At 44.1% G+C, this 24,999-nt stretch overlaps 1 protein-coding gene across 1 annotated transcript in view; it reads left to right on the top strand.

Moving 5' to 3' along the window:
- DTNB (dystrobrevin beta) overlaps nucleotides 1-24,999 on the top strand; it is a 190,674-nt gene that overhangs the window by 52,180 nt on the left and 113,495 nt on the right.

The following is a 24,999-nucleotide window of genomic DNA, read 5'->3' as shown; positions in this document are numbered from 1 at the left end:
TCTTAATTTGGCTGCTTGCTGCTGATTGTTGCCATGTCTTGGAGCAGTTGGAAAGTTCCCAGAGCGCTGGAGGAAAACGTGCGTTATCTCATTCCTTGAATGAAGTCAAGCAGGGCAATCTCTGACACGTTCAGTTTACCAACCTGACTTTGATGGTGAATAAAATAATTGAGCAGTAGATAAGCTATTTTGTTGATCAGTAAATAAGAAGGTAACTCATGCCAGTCAGCACACACAGGCTTTTGTCAATTTGGTGTAGTCAGACTCAGTTTCTATCTTTTCGATTAGATTAATTTTGATTAATAAAGTGATACCGTTGAAATAATGCATTTATTATGAGCACTGCATAATTTAGAAAGCAATCCTCAATATAGCAGGTATACAGCAGATTGAAAGCAGTGTTTAGCTAGGTGTCCTCAATATAAAAAAGAAACTGCTGCACAGGGCGCGTTCTCAAGTGGAGTTCTGCAGAGACCTGGCTTCTGTGCTCGTAACAGTTGTTTGAATGGCCAGGAGGAAAAATGCAAAATCACTACTGGTAGGCTAGGTAGGCAAATTAGAAAACCCTTGGATGAAGATTAAAAGGACAGTATGCAGGGAAGAATGACTCCAAAAATTTTGGAGGTCGTGGCATATAATCGCCTGAATATGCAAGTTCAGGGCAATTTTATAGCCAAGGAGGCTACTGTGATCTGGGTACGAGGAAGAGACTTCACCCTTGCTGTTCGGTGGTGGCATGATCCGTGTCAGAAAACTTGGCAGTGACAGTACCCACAGTCAGAGTGGGTGCTGGGAGACCGAGGGGTTGAAAAAGGTCAATGAAAATGCTAAAAGGACTGGGAGTAGATATTGGAAGATGTGTAGCCTTACATTCAAACACTCAAGTAGCTCAAGTAATGGTAGTGTGACACACTGAGGAATGATTTGATATTTCTAAAAATATCTATCCTGGGGAAATGGAATATAATCCCAGGGAGCTTTAGCAGATAAGCTTATCCAAAAGACACTGACCAGAAGTTGAAGCTGGACAAATTCAGAATAAAAATAAGAAATGTGTTTTTAATAGTGAATGTAAGTAATGATTAGAATAGGTTAGCAAACTCAAAAGTGGCAGAATTACCTGCCACTGAAAATTAAAAAACCCAAAGGAGAGCATTTTTTAGTTCTATAAGAATGCCAGTCTCTTTTACGTTCTGTGTTTGACAGACACCCTCTTACTCCAGTATTTCCCTATCATTTTATGATCTATGAAAAATGTATGCAAAAATCTTAATGTAGCCAGTCAGGAACTTTACAGAATCTTCTGAAAGAGCATCATATGTATGCTCCATCAGGCAATCACGGATTTGCTTTACATATATTTCCCAAAATAAGTGAATGTTTCTGTAAGTACCTCTACCTCTCTTTACCTGAATCCCTGCAGCTGTGCTGGGTCAGCACTGTTAAAATGGAAATTTGTTCCTCCTGCTAGGTCAGTGCGTTCTGCGCCCCTATCTCTCTCCCTGCCTCCTCCCCAGGTTGTGAGCTGTGCCTAGGTGTGAGATTTCAGGCTGCTGTAGAGTGATTCTGCTTGAATCATGTTCTTTTTTGGCTTTTGGCATACTCGGTTTCCTGAGTATGGTTGCTGTTATCCACAGGCTCCAAGGTCTCTCCCCCATCTAAATGACAGAAAAAATTAATAGGCATCAAAAAACCCCTTGTCAGTTTATATTTGATAAAGCAGAGATTGTATGTGACATGAAGCAGTTTTCGTGGGAGAAATCCGTTAGTTTTCCTTCACCATGGTGTTATTTCAGATTATCGCTGGAGCGTTTCCCCTGGCTCCGGACCCATCAACGTGTAAAACCTCTCTGTTAAAGCCTGTATTTCAGAATGTTGTCTGAGGTGGATCCCTTCGGTGGCACAACATGTGCAATGTGCTCAGGGTGACCCTGCTTGGCAGGGGGTTGGACCAGATGATCTCCAGAGGTCCCGGCCATTCTGTGACACAACTCCATCGAATAGAGCAGAGGTGTCCTGGTGCCGTTGCTGAATGCGGCGATGCTCTGTAGCTTGGATGCTGCTGTTGTGACAGATGGGCTGTGTCAGATGCAGCTGCGGCTGCTGCCCTGAGCTGCTCCTCTTCCCTTTCTTCCAAAAATCAGCGTTTTCACCAGAGAGGTGGCGTGTCACCTCCTTGGCCGCTGGTGAAGGTGGTTCTGTGCTAAGGCATGATGCCATGGTCTATGTGACAGCTGGAGAGGAAATGCATGTCCCACCCTGATGGTTGTCTCCCACGCGTCCCTCCAGGTGACGAGTGTATAAAGCCACGGAGAGATAAAGAACGAAGGATTACTTCACATTTCTTATGGTGGAAGAGTGGGGGTGCTGCTTTAATCTTTCAGCAGCTAAGTAAAAATGTGATGAGAAAGCATTTGCGGGGGTCCACAAAGTGTTCAAAGAGAATATGTGCTACCACTGTCAGGTCTACCAAAAGTTAGATAGCCAGGGGCCTGTCGTGTGTGTGTTGGTGTCTGTGCCATGGTCACCAGGGCCAGCAGCGTATGGGGGCAGAGAGCTTGGGGGTACCCGGGCTGGGGGCACTGAGTTCTGCCGATAGCCCCAGTTCAGCTGGAAAGCGCGTCCACCGTGACCTGCTGCAAACCTCAGGCTGAGGCTGTTGGTCCGTAGCTCGCTCCTTCCTCTGTGTAAGCCTTCGGCACCCGCAGCCGATGCACCGATGTTAACCAGTCCTCATGGACCTGCAGCTGTCAGGGCAGGGCACCGCTCTCCTCGGGATGCTGGGGCTCCTCCTGGCCTGGGCACTGCAGTCAGGTGGACTCAGCCTTTCAGAGGCTGCCTGGAAGAGGGGAACAGGTAATTGTATTGGTAATAGTTACTCGTATTGCTAATATTTACCTTCGATACAGTGAGGCAGGAAGGGAATATTCTGCGGTGTGGAAGATGCTGTGGCTGACACATGCCCCCCAGGACAGGTGTGCACCATGCAGCATAGCCCTGGCTGTTAAGGAAATACCCCTTCTCACTTCTCCTTGCAGTGGAAGAGCGGTGCAGAAGTGCCATCTAAAATGGGAAAGCCGCCTACAGACTAACTTCTAATTCTTCCTGTTACGTTACTTTATTTACATGTCATATTAAGTTCAAATTTTAATTGGATTCTGTTTCTAGCAAAATAACCTGAGTTCAAAACGAAACCAAGAGCATAGGTTTAACTCTTTGAAAAAGGAAGAAATCAATGAATTTAGAACAGAGCGTGGTTCTGCATAGCCTGCTTACTGTAAGGAATCAGAGCGACCCTGTGGTTCTTTCAGTAGTGGTAGAACCAACGTGGGTTTGACACCTGGATATATCTCCTCCCAGAAGTTTTGCAACAATAACGTATGAAGAGCTTAACTTTGGACATTAAAATAACCTTTATAAGATCTTGGTGAAGAGTTACGGTAAGAATAACAGTTTGTGGGTTACAGATGCTTTAGACCATCAGATGTGTGTTGCCAGGAGTTTTACCCTGTGTGACAATTCAAAAACTATTTATTGACTGTTCCCATGTTTCCCCAGGACCACCTCCTCAGGCAGCAACGACCTGGGGCTCTTTCATTGCTTCAACCCAAAACCCCGGGGGGAGCAATGATCTCTCAAAACCATTTTCCTTTACTTGTTGCTACTGCTGTGAACAGCTCTACTGAAAAACTTGAAAAATAGGTGGAAGCTGAAAACTGATATGCTTGCAAAGCTGTTTCTTGGCCCTGACTGCCTCTGCAGTGCAAACAGTGGGGCTAAAACATCCTCAGCTAATTTACTGAGTCTGCTTTAGGTGGAAATCTTTTCTTCATCTTGCAGTTGCCAGAAAGCTCTGAGGGTTAGAGAAGGAAGAACACGCTCCCCTCGTGTCAGCAGGCAGAGGGAATGTGCGCAATGTGGTGCTGAGCAGAAGCAAAATGCTTCACTGTTGCCTACATGGAAACCCTCAGGAGCCCAAATCCACCCGAGTTTACAACAAACTTGATATACAGGAGTCAGGGCTACTTAGGGTTTCCAGCCCCTCTCAGAGAAGCCCATCCAGCCTTGCTCAGGAGCCAGTCCTCTCTGGAGGGCTGTGGATAAAGGGAATCCAGTGGATTTTGGGTATTTGGATTTTCAAAAAGCCCTTCAAAGGATAATTTGTCAGAGCCTATTAAAGAAACTAGTTAATTATTTACTGTGAATTTACTGAATTTACTGAAATTACTGTGCGATTGAAATAAAGGTCTTCTGATGTACTGAAAAGTGTTAAAGGTTAGGGAAGCAAAAGGTGGGGGTTAGTGGATGTTTTTTAGGGTGGAGTAGAGTCAGTGGTGGGGTCCATAAGCAGACCTTCATGGGACTAGGCAGGGATGGCCCCTCTACTGTCGGCACAGAGGCAGTGATGTTCTCGAGAGAACATTTTTGTAAAGTATTTGCTGCTGAACCTGCCTTGCTCTGGATGGGAGCAGCAGCAGATCTGATTAGCAGCATCTCTATGCTCCTTCATCCTTGATCTGTCAGGCTGCTGGATGGCAGTGAAAACTGCAAACAAATTCCAGGTCTCCTCACAGGTAGGGAAGTTTTCTGGAAAACCTTCCTGTAAGAGCTTTGTGGCCTCCAAAAACTCCACGAAAATAAAGGTCCTTTCTCCTAGAACCGGGGGTTGCTGATCCAAATCATCTTCTTAAATATATTAAATAAAATTTCAGTGAACACAGAGGAACGAGAAATATGCTTAGATTGCCAGTATTTATTGCAAACATACATCAAAGATGACTTTTTATAGAAGTTAAGGTCAGATAACATTAAGTCAGCCACTCTTACTGCCTACATCTCATTGATCATTAAATGTCACCACCTTCCTTCCGTACTGAGCCAAGTAATTTGTATTTGGGAAAGCCAATCTAACGTAAAAGAACTCGATTTTGAGGGGTTATAAAGGCAACATTTCTTGAATAGTAATTTGTTTGATTGAGTAGTCATCCTTGCTGTTAAACTGTTTTAACATTAAATATTTCAAAATTTTCACTTAAACTATGTTCCATTCCCAGCCCTTGTTCTGTTTTTCTTTCTCTGCTGATCTACACAGTCGTACGTCTCTGTATGTGTACTCCAGGAGCAGATCAGCTCTGCTGCCAGCAGATTGTCAGCTACGGTCCGTGATGCTTTTTGTAGTCGCTGCTTTCAGAGATGCAGCTCTGTTCTCTGAATCGAAGTCTGCGTGTTTATGTCACAGATGTATAACGTAATATTTGGCCTTATTAAAATAGTTTGTTTTAACAAGCCTAGCTTAGCAAGTGATCTGGATTAGTCTTAGTGATTGCCATTTCATCATTATTTACTACTTCATGAACCTATCTCATCTGCAAAGTTTATCAGGGCTAATTTTCTGTGTACTTCCCATCCGTAGTTAAAAGTCTTAAATCTTGTGCAGTAGCTGTAAAAATTCCCTAAGATGATTTGATTTCAAAGATAAAGAACTGACGGTTTTGACATCTAGCAGACGTTATTGCATTCAGAAAGACCTTGTTTATATTGTATAGCTCATTTACAATCAGACCCTTTTGTTAGCAGTAAGCCACCAACTTTGTCAAATTCCTGCATCCGTGTGCAGCGGTCCCCGGCACTGCCGCGTGCTGTGCGGCACCTCAGACGGGCAGCGGAGCGGGGATGGAACGAGATTAAGGAGCAGGAGGCGCAGGGTAGGAGCCGAGTAGCTTAAGCCATTGTTGTAGCATCCGAATGCTGAAGTTGCCTGGAGGAGCTGCCGAAGCCTGCAGCGCTGAGCGAAGCCGCTGGGGCTTGCTCTGATTTACAGCAGCCGCCGGAGAGCCGCCTCTGCACGCCTCGCGTCCCTGCTGCCTTCTGCCAGCCCGCGCCTGCGTTCGCTGCTGCCGTGGGAACTGCCGCTGCTATAGGATAATCCGTCAGCGCGTTTTCCGAGTTCAGGACATTTTTCCATAGGAAAGGAAGCCAAAAGCGTGCGTGCGTTCCCTGTAATGCCGGAGCCCCGGTGAGGTCGCGGTGACGCTGCTCCACGCCCGCTGCAGGAGGCACAGGTGGGTCCATGCTGTGCCGGTGCAGCCGGGGGGCTCCCACGGGAGCCTGGCAGGGACAGGGCCAGCAGCGAGGCGGGAGGGCTCGGGCTCCATCCTGGGCAGCAGAGAGCCGGTGCCCTCAGCATGCATTCCTTGCATCACTGCCTGGTGCCTCCCTTTGCCTGCCGGGAACAGGAGGGAGAACAGCCCGGTGTCCTTCCAGGCTTAAGGGGGAGGAAAAGATAAAGCAGATGATGGAGAGAATTGCTCTTATCTGAGTTGGGAGTGGTGGGTAAGGAGAGCACACGACCTCTCAGTGTGTGAGTGCTTCCTCCTCCACTGGTACGGGTCGCAGCCAAGAGAAACTTGCTTTCTGCGTTGGGAGCTCTGAGGCTTCTCCTCGCACCCCTGTGTCCATGGGGGCCTGCACACGTGCACAGGTGAGTCTGTGGGGCGTGTTAAAAGATTTACAAGCATCTGTTTCTCTGAACTTCTGTACTGGAAGCGATTCCCATGGATATTGAAGTTCCCATCCTTCATGGCCGTGGTTTTTATTGGCATGCCTAATTAATAGCGCCGGTCAGCCCTTCTCACACAAAGCACAATGTTGAAAGTTTTTGCCCGTCGGGCTGCAGAGCTCAGCGTTCCCCTGTCGTGGGCAAGTGCCCTCCCGAAGCCAGCACCGCTTGGTTTGTGCGCGCTTGGCTCGGCGCGTGCCTCTGCGTACGTGCGCAGGTGCCGAGCTGATTTGAAGGCAGTTGAAGTTGCAGAAGGTGATGTGAAACACTGATGAGCATGTCTTAATTACCGTCGTTGGTTAGGTGCTTGCACACAGTTGTGAAATGTTGGTGACCTGTCATTTTTATCTTTTTGTGGTTTTTGAAACTTGCTGTGTTTTCTGAAGATGCATAAGCATTTGGTACGAATTTATTTTTCGGGAATATGATCACTTATTTTTAACTTTCATGCTCATTCTGTCACTGCTGAGGAATGGTATAGGCATTTTTAACCAAAATTGCATAAATATGCATTTAAAAAACATAAAGATTTTTAACAGAAGACAGATGACATTGCATTGTATAAAAAGGTTATGAAGCCGAGCATGTTTAAGATAGAGATTTTCCCAGATTTTCATATTCTTTGAATACAACACCTGGTACACTGAATTTTCCTTCAATTCCCAGTGAAGGAGGTATGTTTCTGTATTTCCTACAGTGGTTGTGATTGCTGTTTATTCAGAACAGAAATGTTTTTAGATATCTCCACAGTAGTGGTTTCATTTGGTGGATACCCCATGCACATTTCCTTAATTGCCTTAGACTGAAATTCATTCCCTGTGTATGTAGCAGATTGGGCTCCAGACTACTGAGGAACTAATGTGTGAGAGATCTTCATCCCATACTGGGAGAATGATTCTTACTAGATATACATGCCTTTCTTGAGCTGTTCTTGGAGGATGGGACAATTTCCTAATGTTTGATTCTGTATCATTTTGCTGCTTTGCCCAGGCTAAGTGTTTATCTGGATTAACACACAGCAGCTCTTCACCAGATTTTGTAATAGCCTTTAATCTGTGGGGCTGGCATCTGTCTCAGCCTAATGGGCCTGTAAATGGGATTTTATTTTTTTTGTCCTGAAGCCTTTTGGCCCCACTTATAATTAAAGCGTTCAGAGTAGAAAGGTCTGGATGCTATGCATGTCTTGATTGCGGCTGTCCTTATACTCCATGACAGAGCAAAGTTTTTCTGTATTTTGAAATCTTTTCTGTTTGTTTCCATGGTAGGCTGTTATTTACATTGTATAAATTGCCTATGATATCTGCTCTGCCAAGCTGATACTCAAAAATTCTGGAATAACTTAGTTGGGAGAGCTTGCTGGAGGTCTTCTGGTCCAGCTCAGAAGTTCAGTCCACCTCTGAGGTTCGATTACGTTGCTCAGGGTCACTTCAAGCGGACCGTAGGTTACCTTCAAGCACGGAGGGCGGGTGGTCACAGGCGGCCGCGAGGCCCCCCTGAACCTGCTGCTTGTTGAACAAACCGGCTCCGTCAGCCTCTCCTCGTACACTGCTCGCTTCAGACCTTGACCATCTTGGTGGCCTCTGCTGCACTCGCTCTTCCATGTCCTGAGGAGCCTAGAGGAGGACATGGCGCTCCAGGCCCTGTCTCACAGGGCCAGAGAGGAAGAATCGCTTCCCTTCACCTGCTGGTTTTGCTCCTGCTGGCAAAGCACAGCATGTGGTCAGCCTTGCTGCTGTAGCTCGTGCGTTTGTGCTCCTCAGGACCCCCAGGTCCTCCTGTGCAAATCTGTTTTCTAGCCAGCAGATGCTCACCCTGTACGGTTGCATGGGGTTGTCTTGTCCGAGGTGCAGGACTTGGCGTCCCTGAGCTGGCAAAGGAGCCTGCAGCTGCTGCCACTCCGTCAGGTTTTATGTTCTCTTCCTTCCCTCTTTCAGCTTCTCAGGGGAGTTATCTTACACAAAGGATTTCTTTTTTTTGAAAGCTAAGTCTGACGTGAAAAACTGTTATTTTAATAGTAGATAGTCCTAGAAAGGAAAAGTGGGTTTTAATCTATCTTTGTCTTGGGTCCTGCCTCGGTTTTCTTAGGGACCTGAAGCCTTTCATGTCCGTGAAGGTCACTGGGCTATCAGCAGTGACCCGGCTCCTGGAGATGAGGTGGTCTTAGGGCGCCTGGCTGCAGTGGTGCTGACTGGCAAAAAGCTGTGCACATCAGGGGTGGCACCCGAGGGTGTGCATCCTGGAACACAACTGATTTCAGTTACGCAGAGAGCAGGTCATTAACTGAGGCTATCTAATTAGATATCTTTACCTTGTAACTTGTTGCTGTGGGCTGTTAGAGGGAGTGGGGAGGCTCTCCAGAGGTGCACCTTGTCTCCTATGTCCACAGCAAGCAGGAGCTTCAGTGATTTTCAGAAGAGGCTCTCAGAGTATTAGCCAGTGTCAAAAGTAGTTCAAGGCATTTTTTTCAGCAGATGGAGAAATGTGGTGGTGCTTGGGTCCTGCCCCAGCTGCTGACCTGAGTAATGCAGTGGGCTAATATTAGCCCTAGAAGCTGTGCTGTGGCTGCTTCTCTGGATTTCAGTATTGTCAAATGTCACTGTGGACATGAGGAAACTTTTAAAAATCCTCTCCCAGCAGGCATTTCACACAGCTACCCTCTGTTTTCATTAATGTGGTCCAGATCTGAGTCCTATCACTCAGACTGGGTTGTTATTGTGTTAATGAATTTCAGTTAACTTTCAGCAAGTAAATTTTACTTTGTGTTTGTCAGAAGCGTAATACATCCGAAGTCATGACTGCCTCCCGTGTGATGCAGAGCTGGCAATTCTTTAGCGCAGTTGCACAAAACGTCTTTGCATCCTCAAGTTTGTTTGGTGATGAACTGCATTTTATTGAAATGCTGAACATTCTTTACAAGCAATGGCAAAAATTTGCACCTTACGCTAGCTTTAATTTGTCCTTTAAATGTTCACATGCTTAACTACCCAAAATGCTTTCTTCCACTGCATGGGGAAGGAAGAGCCTCATAGAGCAGCTTATGAGTGCTGCTGGAGTCTTCAGGTATCCTTCCATGGTCATGCAGCTGGTGTTAGTGATCCATTGCCCCACAGCCCGTGTGCTCGTAGTGCATTATTCCTGATCTAGAAAGGTTTTTGCGAAGAGTCATAGTTTGTTAAATTTTGTGTGTTTATGAGCTTAAGTTTATTTTTAATTTAATTTTTATGTGCTGTTCTGTAAGTACACACATTTGTTACTAGTTGAGATAAATCTCTGCTTAGTTTCAGGCAGGTAGAAGGTTGTTAAGGGTTGTTAAGAAGGTTGTTAATCCAGCAAAAGGAGTAAGAACCTCCAAGTAGTTTAATTATAATTCTGCATAAACATATATATATATATATATATATATGTATGTATGTATGTATGTATGTATTTACTTCTTGTTTATTCATACAGCATATCGATCTTACAGTGATTGCTGCACAGTGTTAATACGAAAGTGTTTGCTTTTGCCTGTGGCTCAGCACTGCGGTATTGTCAGGTCAGCGCGTTATGGCCAAGGTAGTAACGTAACAGCCAAGGGAAGCAGCGATGGCCTTTTCTCTTTGGTGCCCTAGATCCAAACCTGCTGGAGTTCTGCTTTAGGCAAACCTAAATCCTTCATCTCAGTGCTGGAGTAAGTGGGTGGAACGTAAGATTTCTGTATACAGGTCAGGCTCTGTGATTCAGTCATCCACCTCTGATACTTAAAATTTATGAGTTGTATATTAATGTTCTCTTTTAGTTCAAAATGTACAGGGGGTTGCATTTTACTTGTGTGAATTGCGTGCCTATGCTTGTATTTCAGCCGCTGCCTTTCTTTCTGGTCTCCTGCATGCAATTTTCTTGCTCCCTTCCCTCACGCGGCTGCAAGGGGGCTGCCGGCGGGTCCCCTTCTCCCTTCTGGTCAGCAGGAGAAGCTTTCTGGTGTGGCACACCAGTCGCGTGTCTGCTGCCATTGCTGGAGCTCAGCACCCAGCCGTGACAGGAGAGGGCTGGGTCGGGCCCAGCAGGGCTCGGAGGTCCCCCAGGGCCTCACTGTGGGTGGGCAGGCATGGGATCTGCGGGGCCTGGGGCGGCCCTGCTGCTGAGCCCCGACTTCCCCAAGTGAGCGCTGTGCTTTGCCCTTTAATTCAAGGGGGGAAGGAGTGAAATGTAAGGCTGGATGTTTGTTTGGTTGTTGTTGGTTTCGTTACTATTTTTTAAAACCAAACCCACATGCTCCCTGCACTGCCTGTGCCCACAGCTTGGTGCTGTTCCTCAGGTGCCCCCCCAGGCGCTCTGTGGTGCCGGGGCACAGCTGTGTGGGCACGGAGCGGGGTGGGTGCGGGCCCCTCCAGGCTGTGATGCAGAATCACTTAGGTTGGAAGAGACCTCCAAGATCACCCAGTCCAACCTCTGACCTAACACTAACAAGTCCTCCACTAAACCATATCACTAAGCTCTACATCTAAATGTCTTTTAAAGACCTCCAGGGATGGTGACTCAGCCACTTCTCTGGGCAGCCCATTCCAATGCCTAACAACCCTTTCGGTAAAGAAGTTCTTCCTAATACCCAGCCTAAACCTAACAGCAGTGATACCGCACTGAACACTGCGTTCACAACACAAGCTGGTGTTAATGGGCCTTTCGTAAAGATGCAGCAGAACTTACAGTGACGTTTCGTCCTGGTGAGTAACTTGCGTGTTCCCGGTTACTGGGAGTGGAGGTGTGTGATGGTGGAGCCGGGTGCCCGTGCTGGGCAGCCACCTGAGACGTGAGACACAGCCAAACCAGCCCCAGCAGAAACCTGGCCGTGGCTGGGCGTTAGTGGCTGCGAACAGCACGCTGCCCCTGCTGTCATTGGCTCTTGTCACAGAGTTTGGGGATTTGTTCCCTGCGGTACACATCTTTTTGTCAAATCTCGGGTATTTGTGTATGTTCTCAGATTTGTGGTTAGTTCTTAACTTTTTATCGTGTCTGTTTCATTTAATCCTGATCATCTTAACAGAAGCATACACTGTAAACTGTTTTGTAAATTACATCAAAAATTAAAATAGTCTGTACATCGTTTCGGCAGCTCAAATAATGTAAATCTCCGGAGGATGGAGCAAAAAGGTGAAGCCTTTAGTCCCCTTGCCCAGGCAAAGCCAGGCTGGCTGACAGGAGCAGATAATCTCGTCTTTGGTAACCAGTCAGTTCTGAACCATTATTGCATCCAAACGTGCTTAAAATGTTTCCTTTTGGCAAATATTTAACCTGCTATTTTTGGATTATGGATTTTTGATTTAAATTGTTGTCAGATTATACTTAGTTGGGTTATGTTTTATGCCTTCCTTTGCATCAAGATAGCTTTTGGCTGGATTACTACTCAGTGCTAGTAGGAAAATTAGTCATAGTTAAACAGATGTAAAAGCTCCATAAGGGCTTGTAGAAAACTCAAAATATTCCAGGGAAGCTGAGACCACATTTCTCACTCCTAATCACAAATATAAAACCAACACTTTTGAGTAGTATAAGAACAGAAATTGGCCGTTTTCTGCTGATTAAAATAACGAAGAGAACAAAACAGTAATCGATCTGTAACATACACATGTAATCCTTGTTGGAAAGTTGCTCACGTGATTTGCACCGGAATGGAGTGGTGAGATCCAATTTACTACTACAGTTATGTTCCCTTTCTATAGGAGGAAAATGTTGGCTCAGCATATCCGTGCATGTATTTGCCCTTGGTGTTCTCATTGGAGGAGTGTTAGCAGCTATTTTTAAACAATTCCTAATTTTTTTCTTACAAATACAGTGTCAGAAAGTAGTACATTACAGTGAGGAACTGCTGACAGTCATCTGGCACTTGGAATTTTACAGAAGTCTGCAAAGTCAGTGTTCAGTGCCTTCCCGCAACTGCAATCATATCCATTATTTGAATTAAGATATCATAATTCTTCAGAAATATTTAAACAATACTGTGATCTGGGTATTTTAGGGGATTGGTAAGTAAAGGATTACAGAGAATTTTGACTGGTTCTTCCCCACTTAGGGATAACCGTAAGTACGTTTCCGTTCTCAGGTTTGTTTCAGCTGTGCATTGAACTGGCTTGTCCCACAGGTACAGGTTTCATCTGTATTCTTTTGTTGCATGTGCAGAAAACAAAGAAAACAAATTGCACAAGTAGCAGAAACTTAGATCTGTCTCCTTTACTGAAGGTAATGTGCATTTTTACAATAAACAAACTTCCTTTTCTATTTAACGATGGAAATAACAGGTAATGTTTTCCCACTTTTTGCTTTTCGCATTTGCATGAAGGTCACGCTGCACTGAATTTAGAATTGGTCTTCAGTGACTTTGTGCAAAAGCACAAATCAGACAAAATTGAGATATTCAGTTCCAAGCAATATCTGCCTGTGTGACAGAAAGCCCTTTTCATTTGAAACTGAAGAAATCTAAATAGTTGCAGAATAGAAATAGAATTTCAACAATTCAACTCTTTTTAAGATTTTCTCACTGTAACAGCATATTTTAAATATTGTGGTTTCCTGATTTAAAGCAGAGTGACACTTTAAAACTTATTATTATGGAGAGGGGGTTAGTTTCTTGTTTCTTAATCCCAGTTCCTACCCAAGATTAGAAAAACAAGCAAAAGAAGAAATCACCCTTTATGGTAAGATATAATGTATTCTTGGTATAGTATAGTATATTCCTACTTTTATAGGATAGTTTTTCAAAATACGTGCAGCAGGAAAAGCAGGAAATGCGTGTTGCATTGATAAGTCATTCTGACAGAAGCCGCTACCTTGCAGCTTCTTAGGTTGGTTGTTAGCTGTTGGAGAACGTTGGCCTTGGTTGCCTGCCAAAGTGTAGCTCTGAATTTGCATCTTTCACCTCTTGAATTTGGCTGGTAATTCCAACTTCTGAGTCTGATGGTTTTTGTATCACAGATTTACCTTCAATCATTGTGTGTGTATATGACAGACAAAAGTTTCCAAAACTTGTTCTGCTGTGAAGTTTTTCCCTTACATTTTTGAGCAAAAGAGCTCAAAACATATACACAGATGCTGCTACAGTTATTTCCTTAACCAGAGTTCATGATGCCTAAATGAGTCATCACAGTCATTTAACTAGAACCGCAAATGCAACAGAGATCAGGGGATTTCTTCGAATTATTCCCTGTGCAAAGCAGAAAATGTATTTTAAAAAATCAGGTATTTTATAAAAATCATTAACATTTATAACAGACGGAATTTGCCACGGTCGTGAAAGTAGTCCATGTGCTTTATTGTCCTCGTTATTCAAAATCTGCAAGGATATTTCTAAGTAGAACTTGTTCATTTTGGTTTCTGTTCCTTGGATTTTGTTATATCCATGCTGTGTACTGCTGTTTGGTTTTATTACAAATAAGTTAAATGTGCGTGTAGGTTGCCATCAAATCACCACTTATTTTGTCTGCTAAGTAGGAGGTTTGGAGTTAGGATTATCTCTGTGAAAAGCATGTTTTCCAGCTTCTAGTTGTTTCTGTGTTTCTTCAGTGAACCATCCCTGATTTTCAACCTCCCTCCTGAATTGCAGTTCCAAAAATTGAATGCAATTCCGTTCGTGTTCGTACAGTGCCAAATGCAGCAGAACCCCTCTCGGTTCCCAGAAATTGCTCTCCTACTTCTGCGCGTGGTTATTGCATCTGGCTGTTCTGCTCCAGCGTCACACCAGGGATGCTTGTTTAGCTGACTGCCATGAACCCTCGCGCTCTTTACTGTTATTTTCCCAAGATGAAGTCTGTTTGCATCCCCAATCTATTAATTCTGTGAAAAGGGTAATTCTAACACCCCTTTGCTTTCTGTTGTGAAGTTTAAGTTGTCATTATGAGCAATTGCATTTTTAAGTAGGTTTTCCTTTTCTGCATTGGCCTGTCTTCAGTGCCTCCTATTGAACAGATGTATTGATCTTATATTCTACTTACTCAAGCATGTAGTCAGAGGGAGAAGGCAGCAGGAGATCATTATTTAGATTTGAATAATAAATAATGGGGCTTTTTATGGTCTTAGTTATATATAATGCATAGTACAAAAGAAGTAATTCATTTCCTCCTACTTGGTGATAGATACTGAGCAATTAGAGGATAAGAGTTTATACAGCAAATAATAGTAAAGGAGTTGTCCCTTAAGTAGTAGAACAAATTTGCTCAGTAGAGAGAACTCTGGAGAGAAAATTCACCCATCTTGTACTCACTGTTAGGAAATGTATGGTGTGACCTACTAAAGTCCTGGCTGATGAATTTCAAAACACGTATATATCTGACACAGTTTCCAGAAGTGTCTCAAGTACTCAGAAAGAGCAGTCAGGCGTTGGGACGGGTTGCCCAGGGAGGTGGTGGCATCACCGTCCCTGGGGGTGTTCAAGGAAAGGTTGGACGTGGTGCTTGGGGACATGGTTTAGTGGTGACATTGGTGGTAGGGGGGTGGTTGGACCAGGTGATCTTGGAGGGCTTCTCAAACCTTAATGAATCTGATTCTGTGATTCTGAGCAATTGTTGAATTTTTCAGGCACAGAGTGGAATAGTAAAGGCAATGTTTAAGGAAGAAGTCTGAAACCATTTTCACTTAATCTTATGTAAAAGTAGCTCTGCAGACTGCTTCTGCTGCAGCTATCTGAAGCTTCAGTATCTGCAGCGTTCCACAATATCCCTGCCTGCTGACACCAGCCCTCCCCTTTTAATTGAACATGTGCCTGCATCGCACACTTAGCACACATTACGTCTGTTGTCCTCTGCAGAGTCCTTGCCATTTGCACGTGAAGCTCCAAAATACCTGCCAGTGTGTTCCTAAAAACGACATTCTCTTGCCTAGCGTGTGAGTTATGGGTTAAAGCTTGCGTCTCGCTTTTAGACAGTCTTTACGTATACACTTAGGGAAGAGAATGGCCAGTGCTTGTGTAAAGGCAGCCTGAAAGCCATCACGAAGTACACAAACCCTGAGTGTTCTGTTCTTCCCAGCTGCTTGCTCACTGCTTGGCTCCTGAGCACGTGTGGGTTTGTAGTGACTTGCTGCTCACGGTGGACTTGTGCAGGCTGCTCCCGTCTGCAGATCAGCCCCGATCAGGGTGAGCAGAGCCTGTGGTGTAAGACCAAAAAGCAGACCAAATTTGGGACAAAGTGTGAACATAGGTATGGGTTGCTCGGAGAGGCTGTGGAGTCTGTGCCCTTGGAGCTATTAAAAACGTGACCGGGCAGCCTGCTGTGGCTGGTCCAGTTTGGGCAGGGAGCTGGGACTGGGTGGTGTCAAGAGGTCCCCTCCAACCTCAGCGGGTCTGTGACCTGGACCAGCCAGCTGCAGGAGGCACCTTTGGGACGCCAGGGGTGACCGAGCAGGCTGTAGGCAGTGCCAGAAACCCTCTGTTAGCTGGAGGCGGTCTGCCAGGACGGAGCCTGCCCCTTCCCATCTGCTCCCACTGACACCCGGGCTTTGCCTGGGTCCTTGTTGCTGGCCAAGCACCGTCCTCTGGCAGATTCCTGATGAAATGCTGGTGGCTGTTACATCAGAGAAAAAAACAAAGGTGCAAAGTCAAAGGAATAAGCTCAAGATCAAGTCATAGTCCTGCATGTACTGTTAATTGAGTGTACTTGGGACTGTTTTTTGCCAGTGAAGCCAGCTGGCTCAGAACTGCCCTGTCCGTGCTATTAATCTTTCTTACCTTCCACAAGAGCTGGGCTACATCTGAACGGCTTCCTGAGAGTAGTTCCTGGCTCGTTCTTCTCCCAGGAATTGTTGGGAATTGCTGTTTGACTCAGGCCAGAACTGTGCTAGGGTCTGCTAACAATTTACACGTGTAGAAGATCACGTTCCTGGATTTTTGGAAGACTCCCTGGCACAGTTTCACTCACTAAATATAAGTGGGGCCAAACTGGCTCCGGATCAGGCCATCAAACTGCACTCTGAAGACTTGTCGGATATAAACAGTAGGAACAGTTTGAAAATGAGATGTGCTGGAGCTCTTCATCCTCAAGTCAGTAAACGACGTCTCAAATTTTTATTACAATTTTTGGAGAATTTGTAATGTGAGAGGGAAGATTTCAATTGTATTACTGATGCCATCCTTATGGAGCATTTTGCATAGAGTAAAATGGCTTTATCCTCTTCCAGTGAGGGAGGAAGATAACCATTCTCTTGCTTTCCCCTAACCTGCTCCCCCCTCTCCACTCTTCCTTTTAGTCCCTGAGATCCAAGGATCCCTGTGCAGGAGGCAGTCGACTGGTGTAGCTGCAGCAGGCTACTGGGCCCGGATGCGCTTTCCTTTCCTAGTTACAGCAGTGCCTTTGTGTCCTGTTGCAGGGACTGGCATCGTGCCTGCTGGGGAGAGATCCTGTTCTCCTTCTAGCAACCCAGTGCCCTTGTACTGCATTGGACGTGCACCTGGTCTCGTCTTGACACAGGAACCTTTTGGACAGAAGGTCCTTGTAGATGGAAGATTCACAAAGTGCAGTTCAGGTGTTTTTACAGGCTGTATCTTACTTCCCCTCCCACTGTTTGGTAGGGTCTATAGTCAACCAGCAAAACCAACCATCAACCTCCTTTATACAGTAGCCTGGAAGAATGTGTCCTCCTTTGGCTTTTGGATTATTGTTGTCTGGAGAGGAAGCTTAAAAACAGTAGCGATAGGTCCTGTATGTCCTCATTGTAAGGATAAACAAGAGCTGCTAGAATAACAGGAAGCACAGGCAATCCACTAATAGTCGTGTTTGGTGTGAAAGATGTCCACGTTGTTCCAGCAAAATAAATGACATATCAACCTAGCATCAAGCATAGTCTTACCTTTCTGGTTCACTCACTGCTGGTGTTTGTGAACCTATTGCTGCATACAGAATGACAGCCTTTCTCAATGAAGTCTCCGCGTGCTCCTTTTGGCAAGTAAACCAGCAAGTTTCTGAGTGTCAAAAACACATTTATCAGTTTTGCTTAAAAAAAAAAAAGTTGGTTCTCATAAATCAGTACTACCCCAGCATCAACTGACACACAACCACCACACTGCTGTGCCAGAATGTACTAGCAAAATGTCACCTGCTCTGGGTGGTAAGATCGGTTTGCTTCAGGAGCAGCATTACCTCCTCCTTATTTGCATCCAGACACTGCACTGGCAAGGTGAGCTATTCAGACACCTCTGTAAAACTCTCTCTCCTCTTGCGGAGGTACCAGAATCACCACTGCTTCTGCCAGGTTGATGTAATGGTGGAGTTCCTCCACGTTACTCTCCTAGCTAGCTGTCCTGTACCAGAACTGATGGTCCTCCCGCACAAACCTGACATAACTGCAGATGTGTGTCTCTACCCTCTGAACCCCAGGTTGGGAGCCATCTCAGCCTACCCGTGACCAACTATTGCTGCTGCAGTGCTGATCATTGCGTCACCGAGTGTTTTTAATGGGAAAATAATGATTTCACGTGCACACAATCCTGGAGGGAGTATACTGCACTGTGCTCACCCCATAGCTTTTAGGTTGTTGTGAGGGAAGGAGATGGTGGTAGTAGCAGGTAATGAAACTTGAAATTATTGAAATTGTGCCTGCCCTCTTGTTAGCATGATGAGCTGGCACGGCAGCCTCAGCAACGTGGCCTCAGATCTGGAGAGTTTGATGTGTGCTCCCATGCAAACCCCAACAGCAGTCCTGGAGCAAATGTCAGGACAAGTGGTTGGACTGCAGTGATGCACAGACTGCTAAAGTATGTAAGGAAAGCAAAGGCTGCTGTTACAGGATAGAAGGAACGTGTATCTGGGGGCATAACCTTGATTTAAACCATCTCAGCATTTGTTTTTATGGGAGAAACCAGGTAGCACTGCTTGCAGACAGGGACTTTGCTTTACCTCAGGTAACCTCGGTCACGACTGTTCTTTGGGGAAATTCCCTTTGGTCTCTCCTGAGGAACAAAGGTAGGGCAGAGGAGGTGCGTTATTGCACTATTACCAAAATGTGTTGACATAGTCCTTCCAGGAATAATAAGGTGTGAGAAAAGCAGGTCATGTTTATGCTGCTTTGAATCCTTCCTGATAGGTTACAGTAGAAAGAGATTAGTTTTCACAGGGTTGTTTGCAGAAATCTCCCAGAGGACTTCTCACGGTTGTTAAGCAAAGAAATGCCATTTCTTTACTCCCATGGAAATGCCATGCGATAGAGACCAAGATTTACATTGAATCAGATTGCACTTTACAGTCTGTGTCTTTCTTACCTGAAAGTATGAGGTAGGAAACTATAAGGAAAAAAAAGTTAATACTGCATGTGGTGTTAGAAACAAACAATTCTAATGAGTTTTAACGAGTTTTTCTTTCCTAACCTGCAGTATGAGAAATAATGAAGTGCCCAAGAAAATGATCAACCTCACTTTGTTGCTTTTTCCGGTTGACACCTTATCAAAGGGAAACGAAAGGACTATCACGCCAGTTGGGACTTTATGTTTACAGTTTCATGCAATTGTATTTCATCAACTGCTATTTATGGTGTTTTGTTTTTTTTCCAATTAATAAACCGAACTAGGATTCCATATGGATTTGAGTACTCGTCCTTTGTAACAAACTTCAAGTTAATGCAAATCTTTAATATAAAGATCTTGACTAGTGTCTGCTAGCTGTGGTGCCAGCCTGCCTTGCACCTAGAAGTGCTTAATGCCTCCATACCTTTTCCTACATAAATATATGTAGGTAAATATCCACAAAACTGACAGTTTTCTTTTAGATCTCTCCTTAAATTTCTGTCAGCATGGCTGTAAATGGAATAATAACAGGCAGAGGGTATGGTCAGCCAGTCTCTGTAGCGTAGTGGGATTTAATATAAGTATGATTTTTCATTTTTATACATCTTATACCTTTGACTTGTGCCTGCCTTCAGGTGTTGGTCAGGTCTGTGTTGTAATTCTTTGTAGTTCTCTTTGCACAAAGAAACACAACCTGGATGGACTGCGAGTGGGGCTCTTGAGCAGTACCAAAAAGGCTCATATCTGTTACTATCTTTATAGTGTAGGACTTCGCAGGTTATAGAGCAAAACTCACCTGTAAAGTTAGCAAATATATTCAAGACTTCATGTCTGTTCAGTTCATATGTATGTAAATAGAGTAAGTGCAATTTAAAAGTAGTAGCAGAAAAGACTGGCAGATATCATGCAGTTATCCCTATTTTCATCCCTATTTAAAGAATAACTTAATTCCAGACATTAGTAGATAATTAAGCAAATGCTAGTGTTTACTACACTGCTAATCAGTGCACCTGAAAGTGACTTTTTTTTTTGTTATATGCAATATACTGTCTGGTTCTGGCACACAAAACATTGAGTAGAGGGAGGAAATGCATATCCATGCCAGAAACTTAGCTGATAATGCTTTGAACTTCTGCTGCTTGACATCAATGGGGCCGTTCAGACCCTATTTAATTGTCCTTTCTGAGGGACAATGAACTATGTCTACTTCCAGAATCCTAGGTGTCCATCACTGACTTCAGACTCATCGGTTCCAGGTCTGACAGACAGAGCTTTTTTTTTTTTTTTTTTTTTTTTTTAATTGGATGCGGTGGCAGCCCTTAACCCTCGAGTATAGATTGCTTTTCCTGAGCTTTGCATTTTCCAAGTCTCTGTACGCTGGTGGAATCAAATACGTCACTGTGCTGATTGCATCAGCAATCTCAGATAGAAGCGTTTAGGGTTTGGTAAATTTTGTTTATTGCTGCTTTTTTTAGAGGTCCCTTTGCAGGGTGATTGGCCAGCACAGCAAAAAGTCTCAGGACTTGGTTGCTTCTATTTACTGAGCTTTTAGACTTCCGGGGCCTGAGAGCTGTCCTGGTTTTGTTCTGGACCTTCACCAGCCAAGTCTGAACGAAGAATTAGACCTAGGCTTAACTGGGCTTTTCTTCAGAATGTATAGTGGTTTTCCTACTTAATAAAACTGTTGACACATTTATTTCTTATTTCTCATTTTTAGACAAGATTACTGAGAACAGATGTGACAGCAACTTCAGTTACATCTGGATCTCCTAGTTTTTATAGGTAGGAGCAGGTAATTAAAGGGTAAATATTAATGATGGAAGTCAAGATCTTTGATTTAATTAGAGTTCTGGCAATAACTCATAAGAGTTTGTTGACATGTTTAGGAAAATGATGGGAAGATCTAAGAACAGGATATCATCCATCCTGGATTACACCAAAGAGTTTAGTCCAGTATCTTGTGTCCAGCAGTAGCCAGATGCTTAGAGAGGGAGCTGGTCACAGCAGAAGAGACAGGTAATGTTCATACTTAAATGTGTTTTGGAAAAAAAATAAAAAGACAAAAAAACTACTAGGGATGGAAAACTCAAACTTCTGTTACCTTGAAGATGATTGAAGGTGTTTTAGCTTCAGAATTAACACTGACATTTGTGTAGAAAAAAATACGGTGGATGAGTAAATTAACAGGGCTTCTAAGTGGTGACACACCTGTATTGTTGTGAGGACTTTATTCCTTCTTTCCCAGATACGTGCTGGGTGCAGAGGACTCTTGTGATTCCTGTTCTTGAGCCCATCACAGATCTCAACTATTTATGCATGCTCTGATAGCCTCCACTGCTGCATAAGGTGCAGGTCGCAGGGGAGAGTCCGAATGAACTAAACTCGGAGGCAGTGACAGCAGAAGGATGCAGAACAGCGAGCTCTTCTGTGTACGCCTGGCCAAAGGAGCAGTCCATCACTGGCCACTTGTCCCCAGGACTGCTGCGAAGACCAGTCCTCATCCTCTGAACTGGCACACTGCTGTGTCCTCGCTCGGTTCTTTGTCGGGTTGGGTAGAGGCCGGCAGTTCAGACGTGGTGGATAGCCGAACGAGCTGGCTCCTATGTCAGTGCTAACCAGTAATGGACGAAGTAAAATGAGTATTCTTAGTCTCACAGAGGACAGTGTAGTGTGTTTCAAGCTGTTAAAAGTTTATATGGCAGGCACCTTGGACCTCACACATGGAAGGAGAGGAAGGATCAGTGATGCCTTGATTTATGCTCTCCGACACAGGCTGACCTTGCCCTCCCAGCTGCTTCGATAATGTCACTTCGTGTGAGCATCATGAACAAAGAGAACTGGAGGAGAGGTTTAAAGGAAGGAACAGTGTAGCTCTGAGATGGTTTATGGAGAGCCTGCATGTTAGAAGAAATACTGCTAAGTGAAATGAAGCTGGCACTATTGGTAAGATCAGTCCGATCCTTGGCTTCTGGGGTGACCTCAAGAGCCAGCTGCCAGGTATCCAAAAGGCTCCTCTGCAGGCACCGCTGGTAGTTGCTGTGTTCCCCAGCAGCACCCTAGGCTGACCGAATACACCCCCAGTGCCAGGCACTTCAAAAATGAAAAATTTAGCCTAACAAAACGGAAGTTTTAAAATAAAGTTGTAAGCTGTTCTTAATAAACTTCAAAGTCCCTTAACCTGTTTTAATGTTTCCACTAAATTGTGGGTGGGTGGGAGTTACCTTACTCCCTGAGTTGGGCACCTTGCGCTGCGGCTGCCTCAATTCACGTGTTCCCCCTTCCTCAGGGTGGAGTCTCCTCCATCTCCTTCACCTGTAGTACTCTACCTTCATTTTTATTTCTGTTAACTCATCAGAAAGCAGCATTAATGTTAGACAGTGCTCACCACATGGAGCTGATTTTCACTTCTCTTCAGAAGATCCACCCCTCATAATGAATTGTGTTATGGTTGTAAACTTTCTGGGACATCACGATGCTTGCAGGGGTTTCACCAGAGTACTGTTCCATACCAAGAAGCATCCAGCTGATACCAGAAGGTTTTTCTTCTTACACAAGAAGGTATTTTTTGTAAAATACCTTCTACATCTTAGAAAAGGATCTTACTCCAAGTGGGCTTTTAAATGTTTACCAGGATATCAGTTTTAAAGATTGCTGTGCTCATTCAAACAAAACCAAACCAAAAGAAACCACCCGTGATGCCAGACAACTGGTAAGGCAAAAGTAAAGAAAAAAGTGATTTGCAAAGTCTGAAACAGTTCCACGAGTTAAGAGCTGCGGGTACATTTCAGATTGCCTCTGAGATGTGTTGCCCTGCAGCATCCAACCCATGCCGTGAGAACGGTTAGCTCTTTTGCAGCTTTTCTAATTTACGAAGAAAATTTTTATTTGGTCATATTTTGGTATATAAATATAAACGTATAGATTACATGTATATATTGAGTGTATGAAAGGTGTGAATGTATTTAATCCATTCTCAAAATCTTGTTACTTATCAAGTGGTTACTGTGCCTTCTGATGAGGTTCAGTGCTCAGTTCATTTAAAGATCTTTGTAAAAGCTACATACATCAGTAAAAAGTCACAGTTCCCATTTAGTAATTTTCTGAATTTATGTACCAGCTCTGATTTGGGGTGTTCTCATGTCTCAGGTGCATTTTCTGGTGAGGCAGAAAAACCTCTCCTCAGTAGCTGATTTGTCTTTTTTTATGTCGATAGGCTAACTCTCACGAGCATCTCAGAGGGGGAATTCACTTATATTCCATTTGAACCAGAAATTGGTAAAATAAAACCAATCCCAGTTTCATAAAGAAGCTCTTTTGCTACTCCATTGGTATTGTGTACATGGTTACAGCCTGCTCCTGGTGTCACAACCAGTATGATTTTTCTGTCACAGTTATACAAGAAAATACAGTGCCAGCTTAAGAGGGTTCCTAATTTCTGAAAAGATGCTCCCTGAAAATGTATAAATGGCCTCAAGAATTTGTCTGGACTGGGACAGGCTTCATTGTATGCGGTAAATAAGACAGAGTTGTGCAGTTAGGTATCTTCTAACCAGATGTCACTGTTCAATTTTTTTTCTTTGTCTTTATCACTGTTAGTGGGGATTTAGTTGGAAAAATGAGGACACTGGTGTTTGCAGAACTGGAACGAGCATGTGGAAATATCTCATAATGATACCAAAAACAGATTGTGAGTGGTGAATTACATCCACTTTCCTTTTAAAAGAGCCATTTAAAAGCAATGTTGTAATAAAATAATTATCCAGACTCAAAATAGTAGGTCCACATAGGTGAACTTCTGTGGGATAACGGAAGATGTGCTCCCGTATAAAATTTGTGACTTACAGTAAAATGCATCAAGTGAAAACACAGCGATCCGTTTATGCATCTCGTGGGCCACGAGCACATTGTGCCGTGCTGGTAGCGCCACGCTCTCGTCCTGGGCATCTCGGGAACATTTGCTGTGAGCTTGCTTGTCCCCTCCGCTGAAATGTGATGCCCCAGGGTTGATTTTACATACCCCAAAATTATTATCAGTGATGAGGTGGCATTTATTGTGTGTCTGATAGCACAGTGTTTAGTGAAGCTGTTTTTCCCTCCCAAAGCAAGGAAAGCAAAACCAAACAGCCTGCTTCGTTGGTAATGCACACAAAAACCATGAGCCAATAGTTGTTGCTGAAAAATACAGGTTTTGTCGCAAAAGCTCCTTGTTTTAGGTGTTTGTCTGACAGCAGCCCATACTGTTTTCCGATTCGCATAGCAGGAGAATGCAAAGTCAGTAAGTGAATCCTTAGGGAAAAAGAAGAATTTTGAACTGTAGCTGTGGGCAGAACATTTCTGATGCTCAGTTGAGAAGTAAATAAGGAGATAAAGAGGCAAAGAGAGAGACACTGTTAATTACCTTCTTGTTAGCAGAGGATGCATTTGTATGTTCGCTCACAACGTTAATAGATTCCAGATGTACCACAGCATGTCACATCCATCAGGTTACCAAGTTTCCAGTGTGTTATAATTGCATTTCTGCTTTTTTGTACAGTAAGAAGTTCCTTTTCCAAAGTAGCAGATTCAGTAAATATCTTATGACCAGACCATTTCTCAGTATAATGTTGTATTTTAGAACAACGTGAACATTGGAACGTACAGCATAATTATTTCTGGGCTAATCTGTCTGGATTGGGGATTGAGAACTGAAGTGCTTTTGTGCTCTAATCCAAGATGGAGAAAGAACACAGTAAGACCTGCGAGGAGTATGATCTTTGTGATTTTACCTCTTTGACAGCAGGTGATTCTTATATGCGTGTTTGGTTCTCCAGATTGGTGGGTTCTGAAAACTATCGAATGAAGTAAGCTAATGAGTCTTAAGCCAATTCCTAGCATCCAGAAATCCTGAACAGAAGCAGGCTCGCTGCAGCAGGCGCCAGGAATGTCAGGGAAGCCAAAAACTGCAAAAGCTCTGTTAGGACAAATGTGTTCTGTGCTGCTGGATAGTATACACAGTTTGCAAGAATTAATCTCAACAGTAAATCTAAGTGCCAGTGAATGGTAAGATGACGGCAAATAGAACACTGAAGATTTTAGGGCTGCGTTTTCAAAAAAAACTATGCAGAAAAGCGTGGCGTTTTTCTCCATTACGACCTGTACGAGACATTTTGTCTAATGTGCAAATTGAGCTGCTGTCTGCGCACGGGCAGCTCTGCACGTC

Source organism: Cygnus olor, chromosome 3 (genome assembly GCF_009769625.2).
Source record: "Cygnus olor isolate bCygOlo1 chromosome 3, bCygOlo1.pri.v2, whole genome shotgun sequence".
NCBI classification, from domain to species: Eukaryota; Metazoa; Chordata; class Aves; order Anseriformes; family Anatidae; genus Cygnus; species Cygnus olor.
Note: the sequence above shows the minus strand (reverse complement) of the source record. Positions and strands in the feature narration are given on the sequence as shown.